This window comes from Grammomys surdaster, unplaced genomic scaffold (assembly GCF_004785775.1).
Source record: "Grammomys surdaster isolate TR1022 unplaced genomic scaffold, NIH_TR_1.0 191, whole genome shotgun sequence".
Lineage (NCBI taxonomy): Eukaryota > Metazoa > Chordata > Mammalia > Rodentia > Muridae > Grammomys > Grammomys surdaster.
The window spans coordinates 15446651-15459636 of NW_021604636.1; the positions used below are offsets into that span (position 1 = coordinate 15446651).

At 41.3% G+C, this 12986-nt stretch overlaps 1 non-coding gene and 1 pseudogene across 1 annotated transcript; both read right to left on the bottom strand.

Moving 5' to 3' along the window:
* Positions 1-12986, bottom strand: part of LOC114622712 — a 54062-nt pseudogene that overhangs the window by 37294 nt on the left and 3782 nt on the right.
* Positions 5040-5180, bottom strand: LOC114622818. The gene has a single exon (XR_003711676.1). It is a non-coding gene; the product is annotated as a small nucleolar RNA SNORA48 (small nucleolar RNA).

Consider the following 12986-nt stretch of genomic DNA (forward strand, 5'->3'; position numbering starts at 1 on the left):
CATCACATACTTTGGTCATGGGACTTAGAGAAATCAAGCTGGTACAAACTTAGAAGCTTCTTCCCACATAGCTAGCTTTCATGGTACCAGAAGATGCTGCAAAGGCATCTATGGGAGAAAGTCATGAACAGTCTTAGCCAGCTCATGATCTTGCAAATTACAATAACAACCAGCTAACCAGTGTATGCTCCTGTGTCTTAGTTAAGGCTTCACTGCTGTGAAGGGACAATATGACCAAGGCAATTCTTATAAAGGAAAACATTTAATTAGGGCTGGCTTATAGGTTCAGAGGTTCGGTCCAATCTCATCATGGCAGAAAGCGTGGCAGCATGCAAGCAGACATGGTGCTGGAGGAGCTGAGAGCTGTGCATCTCGATCCACAGGCAGCAAAAGGGATCTGCTGTCTTCAGTTTGCAGCCAGGAGAAGGCTCTGATTCCACACAGGGCAGAGCTTAGGCATAGGAGATCTCAAAGCCCACCCCTACAATGACACACTTCCTCCAACAAGACCACACCTACTTTCAGAAGGCCACACCTGTTAATAGTGTCATTCCCTGTGGGTCAATCATTCCAATACATGAGTCTATGGGAGCCAATCCTACTCAAATCACCACACCCTGGGTGCAATAGAGGCATGGAGTTAACCAACTATTGTCTGGTTCAATGTAAGCTCTATGCCACAGAAGGGAACACATGCCTGTTTTTAATATCTGACCTCCAACTATTACCTGAGGAACTCATTGTTCTGAGATGAACCTACTACTGTTTTTCTAGCTGAACAGCGTTGAACTGCCTTCTAAATACGTATAGATTAGTATAGCTCTCTGTCATCATCAAAGAAGCGTGTTTGTGCAATGGACAGTTCTTAACACAGCTCACTGAGTGAAAATGAGGGCATGACCACTTCAAAGGCTGGGTGAGGGTAAGGCTTTTATTGTAGATATGAGAGAGAAAACAGACTGATGCATCTAGAAGCATTCAGGCTGAACATGGCTAGCAGAACAGATAAGGCTATGAGAGGTGTGGGATAGGGGCAAGAGAAGGAGAGAAAAAAGGGGGATAAGAGAGGTGACCAGGAGAAGGAGAAGAACCACGAGGCCAAGGCAATCAAGAGGACAAAGAGAACTGAGAGAGCTTGTGGCCAAAATGGCTTGGTTAAATAGAAAAAAGGGAAGCTTGGGGAAAGGAGCTTAGAGTCCAGAGAGGTTTAAGATAGAAGGTTGGGAGGTGAGAATTTCTGAGAAACCAGACTCTGTAACAGATACTTATAGTGCTGGGAGACTATGGTGGCCAGCATCCAGTTTCAAATTCTAATAGGCATCCTAGTTGGTTATTTACCCTGAGTTTCTTTGGGACCTAACACTCTCAGCTGGTCAAAAGGCAAAGAATAACTGTCTATGGAGTGCTCAGCCATAAATCAGATATTGATACATGCTGAGCCCCATGGCTCAGGAAACACCACAGAAAATGTAAGAGCCAGATGTAGGTGAGAACCAGGGTTGAACAGCATCTTATGGTCATGACAGCATACCTGCACCTAGAAACACACAGAAGCTGTGGATGACTGACCAGTAAACATTCCAGCAAGGATGGGGGTGTGTTCATGAAGCCTCACTTCTGCCTGAGCAGTGACTATATTGACTATGGATGGCAGCTGAGACGAGGAGGGTCAGTTTTCTTTATGATCTAGTGGCTGGTGCTGTGACCATGCCTATATGGGTAGCACTAATTGAACCAAGTGAGTTATAGGAAAGAAAAAAGAGGACATAAAGGTGGGATGCAGACATGGATCAATCTGTGAAGAGTCTAGAGAGAAGTAAGAGCTGAGTTTAATTTAAATATGTATGTATGAAATTCTTAAAGAATAAATGAAAACATTAAAAGAGAATTCCAGTACAGTTAGTGTCTGCTTGAAGATTACATATACAGAAACATGACTCCTTTTATATAAAATGCTTTTAAGAACATCAGGTAGCAATAAATCATGCTTAAAGACTTTATCCTTTCTAGCTATAAACCTACACTTTTTGAGGAGTCTCACAAAATCTGCATTCACGGTAAAAAAAAAAATATGTGCCTCAACACCCTCATGCATTGGTTTTACCTTATCAGTTGTAATTCTGTCCAAGGCACCATCAGAGGCTCTCCTATCAAAAGGAGGGAGAAGATATTTCATAGCAACTGAGACATAACTTGCTTGAGAGTCACCAAAATGACATTACTATGCCACATAAGCATTCTTCTCCCTTGATAAACCCACATCCACACTTGGATATTCATTATCCTTTCCCAGAGTACCTTTCTATTAACCCCATGCATAAATGTTTGTTAAGCTTTCTGATAACGCTGACCCTGCATTATACTGACTCATCTTGGAAATCGTTTCTGTGATCAAGAGTCCCAAGTTCACCCGAGGAAAGAATCTAAGCTGTAGTAGCAAGGAGGTAGTGACTGGCCCAAACCCACTGCACTGATATCTACATTTCAGGAATCAATATTTTTGTGGGTTTTTTAGGGGAAAGTTAAATTCTAAGAAATCATTGGAATTGTACCAAGCTGTAATAGTTAGCTTCTCTTTCTAAGTTGTCTATTCCCATAATCTACTTGATCATCAATAAAGTCTATTTTATTTCATTTTCAATTCTTTTGATTTTTGTTAGCGTTTAATTGATTTTTTGTGAGTTTCACACCATGTATCACAGTGCCAGCCATCTCCACATCCCTGGACATCTTCCCTTTGCCATTGCAACTTCTCCTTGCAAATAACACACACACACACACACACACACACACACTCACACACACCAACAGCAAAAAAAATCTCATTGTGGAAGCTGTAGTATGCCACAGTGTGTCCCACAGTCTATCCCTCTGTCCACACATCTTCACTTGCAAGTGTTCATTGTAATGAGTCATTGATTTGGTTCAAGATCTCTGGCTTCTGAGATTCCATCAAAATTGGATCCTCATTGGGCCTACTCCTACTCACCCTGTTGTTTCCCTGTGTCATGGAGATCCTGCAGCTTTGGACCAGCAGGATTGGCCCTTCCACATGTCTCCATCATTCATAGATGATATAGATTTTGGAAAGAGCCCTCCCAGAGTCCTGATATCTGGGCCTGAGTGGTAGCAGAACGGGTCAGCCCAATGACTCTCCTTTGTCTACACCTCCAGGGCAAGCTCTCCAGCACTTCTCTAGCTAGGCCAGCAGGAGGCAGGGTCAGCTCTCCTGCTCTCGTGCCCTGGGGACCAACTCATCTGCACCCACACCTCCAAAGCCAGCTCCACTCTGCTGCTCATTCAAGTCAAGGCCCACTCTCACAAATACTGCAGCCTGTGATGGGCTGGGCCAGCTAGCCTGTTCTCACATCCTTGGGGTTGGCTAAGTCTTGCCTTAGCCATCAGGGCCAGCTCCATTGTGTTGTCCAGGTGAAGTTCATGACTCACTCTCCTGGGTACTACAGCCAGTGAAGAAGGAGGGCTTTTTCTCCTGCTTTCATGACCCCAGGGCCAGCTCTCCCAAGTGCTGCAGGTAGTGAGGGGCAAAGGGCAGGAGGGCATGCCCCACCCCCACACCAGCTCATGGTAAATGAATAGCATAGCCAGCTTTCTCTCACTCTCATTCTTAGAGCTGGATCACCCATCTCCCCCTGAGAGGCTAGCACTAATGTGCTGACCAGGAGAGGTGCAAGGCCTTCACTTCCAAATGCTACAGCACTCGCTCAGGCAGCACAGGCTGGCCCTTAATGGCAAGGGTGTGAGTGAGCTTGCCCTAAAAAGCGTGAGTGTGGGAGAGCTGACCACTTGTCTGCCATCCTGTGATACGGTCATAGAGGTGATGATGCCACTTGCCACTATGCCATTCAGAGAAGCTGTCCATGGGGTCATGAGATCTGGAAAGCTAGCCCTTCCCCTCACCAGCTACAGCACTTGGAAGAGCAAGCCCTTTATACTGCCTGAACAGCACAGTACAGCTGACCTTGGTGGTGGGCGGGGCCAACTTCATGACGGGGACCAGCTCACCTGCTCTCAAGACCCCTGGGCCAGCTCTCCTTACTTCCACAGGTTGTGAGAAGTGGGTGGGGCAGGACATCACCATTGCACCCACGCCACCTCACAGCAGATTAGTGATGAGGCCAACTCTCCCATGTTTTTGCCCTTTGGGCTTGCCCACCTGCACCACCTCTACCATGGTTGTCTCTACTGTGCTGTCCAGGTGAGGTTCAGGACCTGCTCTCCCAAATGATGCAGCTGAGGACGGGCAGGGATAACTCTCCAGAGCACATGACCCTATGGGCAGCTTTCCTGAATCCCAGAGGTGGTGAGGAGCAGGGGTCCAGAACATTACTTCTATGCCCAGTCCACCTTACGGCAGGTGAGTGGTAGGGTCAGCTCTCCCATACTTGTGCCCTCAGGTAAGGCTCACACATACTCTCACCATCAGGGCCAGCTTCATTGTGCTGCCTGAGCGAATCATAAGGCTCGCTCTCCCAAGTTCTGCCAACAATGCGAGATAGGGCCATCTCTCTAGAGTACTGAATCCAGTGCAGGGAGAGGCCAGTTTTGCAGCCCCTAGACATCCAAGTGGTATCAGGGACATCCCCATGTTCTCTAGTAGTAATAGGAGCCACAGAATCCACATCGAGCTCTGCCACTACATAGCCATGAACTCAGAGCAGCAGCCTGGGCCAGGACCCCACCATGGCCACAGGGAGCAGGGCTGACTCCTCACAATAGGCTCCTCCTCTCCATGCTTGAGTCTCCAGTTTCATCTCTCTTTATAATGCACAAGTTGCTACACGTCTCTTTTCAACCATCTGATCACCGAGTGCTCAAACTTCATGATGGCTCCAGGAGCAGGCTAGTCACGTGGCTGGCAGGCCCTGGGTGATACCCTCCACCCACACTGCATGCCATGTTGGCAAACAGGTGTCTATGGCCCACCTGTGGCTTGCACTGGAGGGCAGGGTGGCATGGTAGTTTGCAGGTCTCTCTGTCTTCCTTCTTCCACCCTACACTGCCTGGATTTGATTTGATTTTTATGAGTCCTAGGCATAAAACAGTGTTGGTCACTAAGCCAGGCATCAAGCTAGGATGAACAAAGGACTGCCATCTGCTCTGGCCCTGACTGATATAAAAACAACACCACCAAGATGTCTCTTTGCCCGTTACCAGGGATTGAATTATTTTACCCTTTTCCCCCCACAGCACTAAGCTTGCCTTCTTCACTAACCATCAGTAACTGGTCATTATGGCCTGGTCCATAACGTGTCTGGTGGTTTGCTGGAGTTACCCTTGAAGTATTCGTTTTAACTGGAGTTTCCCTGAATACAGGGAAACAAAAGCTTGCTTGTGGAGAATTTGATTAGAAAATGATTCCAGAGAGCTAAACTGATAGAAAGGAAAAGTGGAGGAGAGAAGGTGACATTTTGCAAGTGACAAGTGCTGGTTAGGCTAATCTTTGTCCGGGGTATTAGTAAATAAGTCCCTGGTGTTTTCTCTTGCAAGAAGAAGGGCAACATATTGCCACCTTAGAGTACATTCTCTATTGTGTGAAAATATTCACACCATGAATGAGTGCCATGTGAATTCTCGCTCACACCCACACATCCCTATACTGGAGAAGCCTTAGGGCAGACAGCAGCAAGCATATAGACTGTGTAGACTCAAGGGGGCTTTGTGAGGCACATGGGATGGATTCCTCAAACCACGTGCAAAATCAACAGTGACTGGCAGAGCTGTTGGGTCAACGCAGATGTGAACACTCAAATTCCATTCTGATTTTGGGAAAAAAAACAATATTCAAAAGAGATCAAATCTTTAATATTAGAAAGCAGTTACTATTTTTACAATATCTATTATCCATAAAAGTGGTATTATTGGAATAAAATATTTATTCTCATACTTGTATGATGAATTTCAGTATTATTTCTTCTATCCCCAAGGAAAGTAAAGCTTCATCAGGTAGGACTATCTAACTTCGTACAATATCATCTAAAATAAAACAACAGCAAAACCAAAACCAAAATCAAAATAAAATAAAATAAAATAATAATACTCAAGAGAAAAACATTATAAATTAAATCAAGCTAGATGTTTTTCCATATCAATCTTTTTCTGTCTTCTTGTGACTCTAGTTCAAGGCAAATTCAAGTTCCCTAACAAGGCTACACTGAAATATTCACAGAACAATGCTAAACATTTCTCTTTTGTGTTTCTTTTAGTCTTTTAGATTTAAGATAAAAAAAAAAATATAATCATTCCCACTGAGCTGGATTTTTCTTTGACCCGAATGGACAAAGCATTCCTTCCTGGAAAGGCGATTTCTTGCCCTTGACTCACTTCCCGGTTGTTATAATCATTTGTGAAACAGATTAAGAAACACCTTTGACATTGGCCTGTGGTTTTCAGATTGCTACGTAGCTATTTTTCTCCACACTGAAATCTGAATGATTGAGTCACTAGCGTGCTGGAGGAAAAGAAACCTGCATATAAAAGAAAGGAAGAAAGTGAAGGAGTGGGGCTGGGGAGTTGCTAGAAGGAGCAGTAGGCTGTAATCTAGTTAGTAAATAATACTGCAAACGAGGACGCAGTGTAAGTGAAAAGCACAAATTGTTTGGCCTGAGGAGATTTCATAAAAATTTTGGCATTGCACAGTGGGAAAAATTGCCCAGTCTATTCACATCAGCTAAAGCATTTCTTGTTACATTTTTTAAGAACAAGAATTAAAGCAAAGTGGAAGGTTTCTGTGCAAAGTTCTAATGGATTTGTTTGTTGTGTGATTCTTTGCTTCACCCTATGCAGAAGCATTCTTTCAGGACACCTGGGAACCAGGTAAATTACCTAACTCTTCAGCAAGTTTTCATGTGCAAAGAAAATAAGACAGAACATTTCATAAGAACCATCAATATTTATCTCCATTTGTCCAGCAATGTAAGTTGATTTGCTTGTTAAACTTCTTCCATCCCCAAATAGTCATATTTGCTTGAAATGTGTAGAAAATTAGATAAGAAAAAAATCTACAGTCCAACACCTAGAAACACTGAACATTGTGATGGTCTTATAAATAATTTTAGCATCTGCCTATGCAAAGAACAAGCATGTGTATGCAAGCCTATGTCAGCAACCATGAAATATGTGAAACAGAGCATAGTGTATCCACTAGTTTTATTTGGCTGCTCCCAAATTCCTTCTGTGCCAGGAAATGGCCTCCATACAAACACACAAATGTGGACACCCACACATACGTGTATACACATGTGTATGTAATAAATCTGCTAAACAGACATATGCTACCAGAAGTTTTTAGGAATCTCACCTAGAGAATCCCCTCGTTATTGAGGAAACCAGGGTTTTCTCTCAGGCTTTTTAGTTTCCTTAATTAAAAAATTAAGAATAGATTTACGAGGAAGCTTGAGAACAATTTTATAGAATGTAAAAGAACCCCTCCCTGTAACCCTGAGCGAGCGAGCTGTAGATCTCAGTAGCTGTCTGGAGGAGGAGGAGGAGGAGGAGGAGGAGGAGGAGGAGGAGGAGGAGGAGGAGGAGGAGGAGGAGAAAAAGAAATGAAGGCTTGCACTCTTGATTTAGGCTCAGAGGTTTGATGAACAACCACAGGGCAAAAAGGAGATTGTTTCAGATTAAGAGTCAAGAAGCCCAAAGTGCCAGAGGAAGCACACTTGTACTTTGGCCAAAGTCTGAAAGAAAAGAGAAGACAAAGGAAAAGTTAGTCCTTTCTGAGTCAGAATTCTGAACAGTGAACAGACAGACCTAACAGAACCTTCTGGTAGCAGGGATAATAGGAAAGAAATGTGTGCTTTTTTTCATTAAGGGAATAATTCATCCTTTTAGCAAGATTTTAAGTGTATCTGCCCTTTTGAGGGGTGGTCTCTAAGCCAAGTGATTGATTCACCTGATCCAGATGAATTAATTCTTAAGGGAAGAAATAATTGTGTGTTATATCTCCTACGAAAGACAGAAGTAAATACTATTCTGTGACCAGGAAAAGATAGTTTTGCACTAACAGGCCCAGACAGAGTGCTGATAGAGGCTACTATAGCACATATACATGTATACCCTTTATGTTTGCATTATAAGTTGAAAACAGAAATTGACATTAAGGCTTCTGAAAAAATCATGAGCCTTGCTTTGAAAGTAAAAACAACTTTTATTTTAAAAAGTACTCAATACAGAATAAAAAAGAATGCAAAGAAAAAATTTAAAATTCAAAGTCTGGAATTTGATCACTCTTTTTTTTTAAATTCAAAACATTTGTAATAACATTTGTTCTATTTTTATTGCTTTAAGTAGTCCTGACAGCTACACAATTTTCAATTTCAAAAAATCTTCATGTGATTTGATCATATCTCCTTGTTTCTAAGTTCCCCTCAATACGATTTTAATATTTTTCTCTCATCATGGCCAGATATTATGATGCACACTTGTAATGATAGCTGCTGGGAAGCTACGGCAGGAGAATTGCCTCATATTTCAAGTCCAGACAGAGGTACACAGTGAAGCCTATCTCAAAATAAAAATAAATATTTGTTCAGCATAGTATAATCTCCCCAAAGTATCACTCTATTGTATTTCTTATATTCAAAATAGCTGTATTACCTAGGTTATATTATTTGTATTATCTAGTCTATAACTTAGAGTTTATACACAGTTCCCACCAAAATTCTAACACCATTCTTCATACTATTGGAAAAAAAATTTTGAAAATTTACATAAAAGCACAAAAGACCCATAAACAGCCAAATCAATGATAGGCATAAAGAGTGCTGTTGGATGTATAATACCTGATTGCAAGTGATATTAAATTATAGCAACAAAAACTGTATTGTACTGAGAATAGAATAGAATAAAATAATATTGGGTAAGATAAGAAAGGAGAGGATAGAAAAGAGTAGGGCTCAGAAATTACAGAACATAATACAGTCATCCAATCACAGACAAAGGTGTCAAATTCACACTGGAGGAATGGTAGCTTCTTTGCCGAATGGTCTGAGAAAACTGGGTACCCATATATGAAACAATAAACACTAGATCTATATTTCTCACCCTGAACCCCCCCAAACAGCCTGTCCATAAACAACTTAAGACAACTCAAAGACCTTACTAAAAAATAGCTCAGATATGAAGTTGCTAGAGAAAATCATATCATGCCCTAGGCACAGGTGAGGACTTTCTAAGGAGAATCTCAGAGCCTTCCCACCTGCTCTTGAAGCTTATGTACTGACTATATCTCATTTGAGGATGGTTTTGTTTTGAATTTTTAACTCTTGTGTTATTCTGGGAGTGTATGACCATATACTTTTAAATATGTACTTTATTGTCTTTGATTTTTTTATTTTTGTTTGACAAACTGTATAGCTTCCTAAAGCTTGGAGGATATGGTTTAGCAATAGAAGTGACTCTATCAGTAAGAACTCGCCTCCAGCTATTACTGTCTTGATCATGATTACTGTATGCTGACACATCTTGACTTCAACAGCCAGTCCTTGGTCAAAAATTTGCCATTTGAGTTTATGGTCTAGGCTATGGTAACAGTAACTTTTGAAAAGTACACAGACCTTAAAACATATATCAGTTCTTAGCATCTTTACTAATTTTGCTTTTACTTAGCCACTGTTTGGAAAGACTTCATATAAAATGTATGATTGAGGACTCAGTTACATTTTTGTCTGTTTGCTTAATGGAAAAGCATTAAATGCTAACATTTCCTCATTGTTCTTAGGCGAGAAAGAGGAATTGCAGTAGCTGATGACTAACTAGCTTGTCTGAAAGACATTTCGTCTTGTAACAAGCAGGTGGCTTTTAGGTGTGGTCATGTAGCTGGCTGGTGTTAATAATCTGTCCAGACATCTATGCAAACATTACTTCAGACAGAGAGGCTTATAAACACCGTAAGTGTATCTCTTTCTCGCTCTTAGGCTAGGGGACTATGATTAAGTTCCTCCGATTGATTGTCTGTCTCCTGAAAGCCTCCTTCCTCTTGGATGCTATTTTCTCTTAAACACTTACATGGTTAAAATGATGAGCATTTTCTACCATATCTCTTTAAGGTTTATTTTATAGAGACAGCTTTATTCCACAGATATAGATAACTTTGTTTTTCATGTGATATAGAAAAGAATATTCTTCACACCTATAATTGTTAATAAATCATTTTAAGAAGATTTAGAATGATCTATGTTATGATGAGGTGTTTAATTTTAATTGATGAGTCAAAGGGGACTAATACTTTGATAGTTAGACCTCAATAGTCAGTCTCCGGAGGAGGAAGTAGCCAAATAAAAGACTAGATCCTGGTGGCTAGCTTTCAGAATGTAATTTAATGGTGTTTAGCAAGGCAAAGGGAATGGGGAAGACGGGCCAGGCCTGTCAGAAATATGTTTGTCATGCTCGAGCTAGCTAGCATCCCTTTTAAAAGGAATATATAAAAGCTTTAAATTGTAGACAAGACTGGTGAAAAGAAATAGCTTTAATCCATAACAAATGTTAGACCATGAAAAGGGCACTTGATGCAGTGTCCTTTCCAGAGAGCTGCTGAGGCAGTGCCCGGAATGACCTTGGGAGGGCATTGCATCTAGGAAGGTGAAGCCTAACTTACAATGAAGATCCCAAGATGTCAGAACCTTGGGACATCAACTACAGGAACCAAAGGCATAGAAAGAGGTCAGGTGAGCTTCAGGCCTCAGGGGTATGGTGGGGCAGAGCCTTTTGGAGTCCAGGTTATTCTGTCACAAGCCCCAGGTGGTATTTGCCCTGCTGGATTGAGAACTTGCTTTGATCTGACTATTCTTTGCCATGGTTCCATTTTTGTTTTTCTTAGGAATGTTAGTATTTAATTATGCCATTGCATTGAAAGATTCCCTTGAGTATCAGAAGAGACTAGACTTTGAACTTTTACAAAATGTTGGAAGTGTCGGAGACTTTAGGGACTCTTGAAGTTAGACTGGATGCATTTTGCATCACGATTTGACATAAACCCACAGAGACAAGAGACAGAGTATGTAGCTTAAAAGTTATATATTTAATTGTCAACAAGATTTAGAATGACCTAGAGAGACAAGCCTCTAAGCTGGTAGTAAGGAACTTCTTAGATTGGATTAATTATGACATTCTAAAACACTCAAAATGTGGTTGGCACCAGTTCATGTGCTAGGCTCCAAGACTGAGGAGGAAGTGGGTTAAGCATCAGTATTTTTGCTTTCTGCTTCTAGACTGTGGCTAGAGAGTGACCAGCTACCTCGGGCTCCTGCTGCCATGACTCTCCTGCCACAATAGACGGTACCTTCAAACTCTGAGCCAAACGAAACCCTTCCTTCCTTCCTTCCTTCCTTCCTCCCTCCCTCCCTCCCTCCCTTCTTTCCTTCCTTTCTTTCTTCCTCCTTCCTTCAAGTTGATTTTGTCAGGCATTTTTATCACAGAAACAAGAAAAGTAGCTAAAACAATGTCCTTAGCAAAAAACATACAACTTTGCTTAAACTAGAATGCTTTCTCATTTTGCTTGAGATACCGTCTCCTAGGTTTTAGAATAAAAATTTACAATAGGTATCACAACTATTTTATTTTCCATTTATTGTACTAAAAGAACCACTAATACAACTAGTAAGACAGCTCAGTGGAGAAAGACACTTGTTACCAAGACAGATGATCTAATTCTTTTAGTGGAACCCAAGTGATTGAAGGAGAAACCTGATTGTTACTGATTGTCCTCTAACCTCCATACAGAAACCATGGCATATGCATCAAAGTATAATATATATAAATATATATCATATTATATAAAATAATATGCAATGTATAAAATAATATGCCTTATATAATATGTATTATATAAATATATATGTTACATTTTGCTGTGCATATATAGGCACACATATGTAGATATGTATAAATATATTCAATATATTTATTACTAAAATATATATTGAAGTAATTTATAGGGGTATTGCTATACCTCCTTCTGCTCTCAGACATCTACAGGGCATTTCTATTCCCATTGTATCCCATATAGCTCCCAAATAAAAGACTAAGAAACTAAGATGGTATTTTTGTTAACCATCTGCAAGCCTAAACTGGACAGATTTTGAGCTATTCTAACCCAACTAGCCTATTAATAACAACATAAATGCCCCATTACTTGCCAATTGAGTCTTGCTCTGTTCCATGTGTGTTCACAGGGTGAGTGTCTCTTGGCCATTCTGCTTCATGGCAACCTTCCCTCTTTTCCTTTGTCCCTTTCCCTCATGGTCTCTACCTGAGCAGCCCTACTTGATCTGAAGTTCTATCTTCCTCTTCCCATTTCTCAGTCACAGATTCTAGCTTTTTATTAACCAATCAGAGATTATTAGGGAGCATTCTCAATAGCACTTTACTCAATACAATACCCATGTCCAGGCTGCTTCCATATCTTGGGGCCCAGCACTTAGCATCTGAATACACAGTGCACAAAACTAACCTCGGCAAATATATATTTCTAAGGAATAACAAGTGAAATGACAAAGTACATCTGAAATTCAGTCTCATTGTAGGAAGTCATGACAAGCTGACTAGCTGAAGAAATAATTGTTTTATCTAAAGAGGGAACACAGGCTGAGGAGACAGCTCAGTCAGTAACATGCTTGCCTTGCAATCACAAGGAATTTAATCTGATCCCCACAACCCATACAAAATTGCCAGTCACGGTTGATGATATACACTGGGTTGGAGATAGGTAGATGCTTGGGACTCCATAAGTTGCCAGTCCAACCCACACAGTGAGTTCCAGGCCAAAGAGAGATGCTGCAATGCAAAGCAAACAACTGACATAAGCAGTGCTTGTGGAAGGAGGTCAGAGGTTGTCCTGTAGCCTCCAGATGCATGGACACACGTGTGCTCATGCATCTACACTGACATGTGTACCTGTACACATTCCAATATACCATGAATGCACATGTACACACAGAGGGGGGGGATAGGGAGAGGGAGAGGGAGAG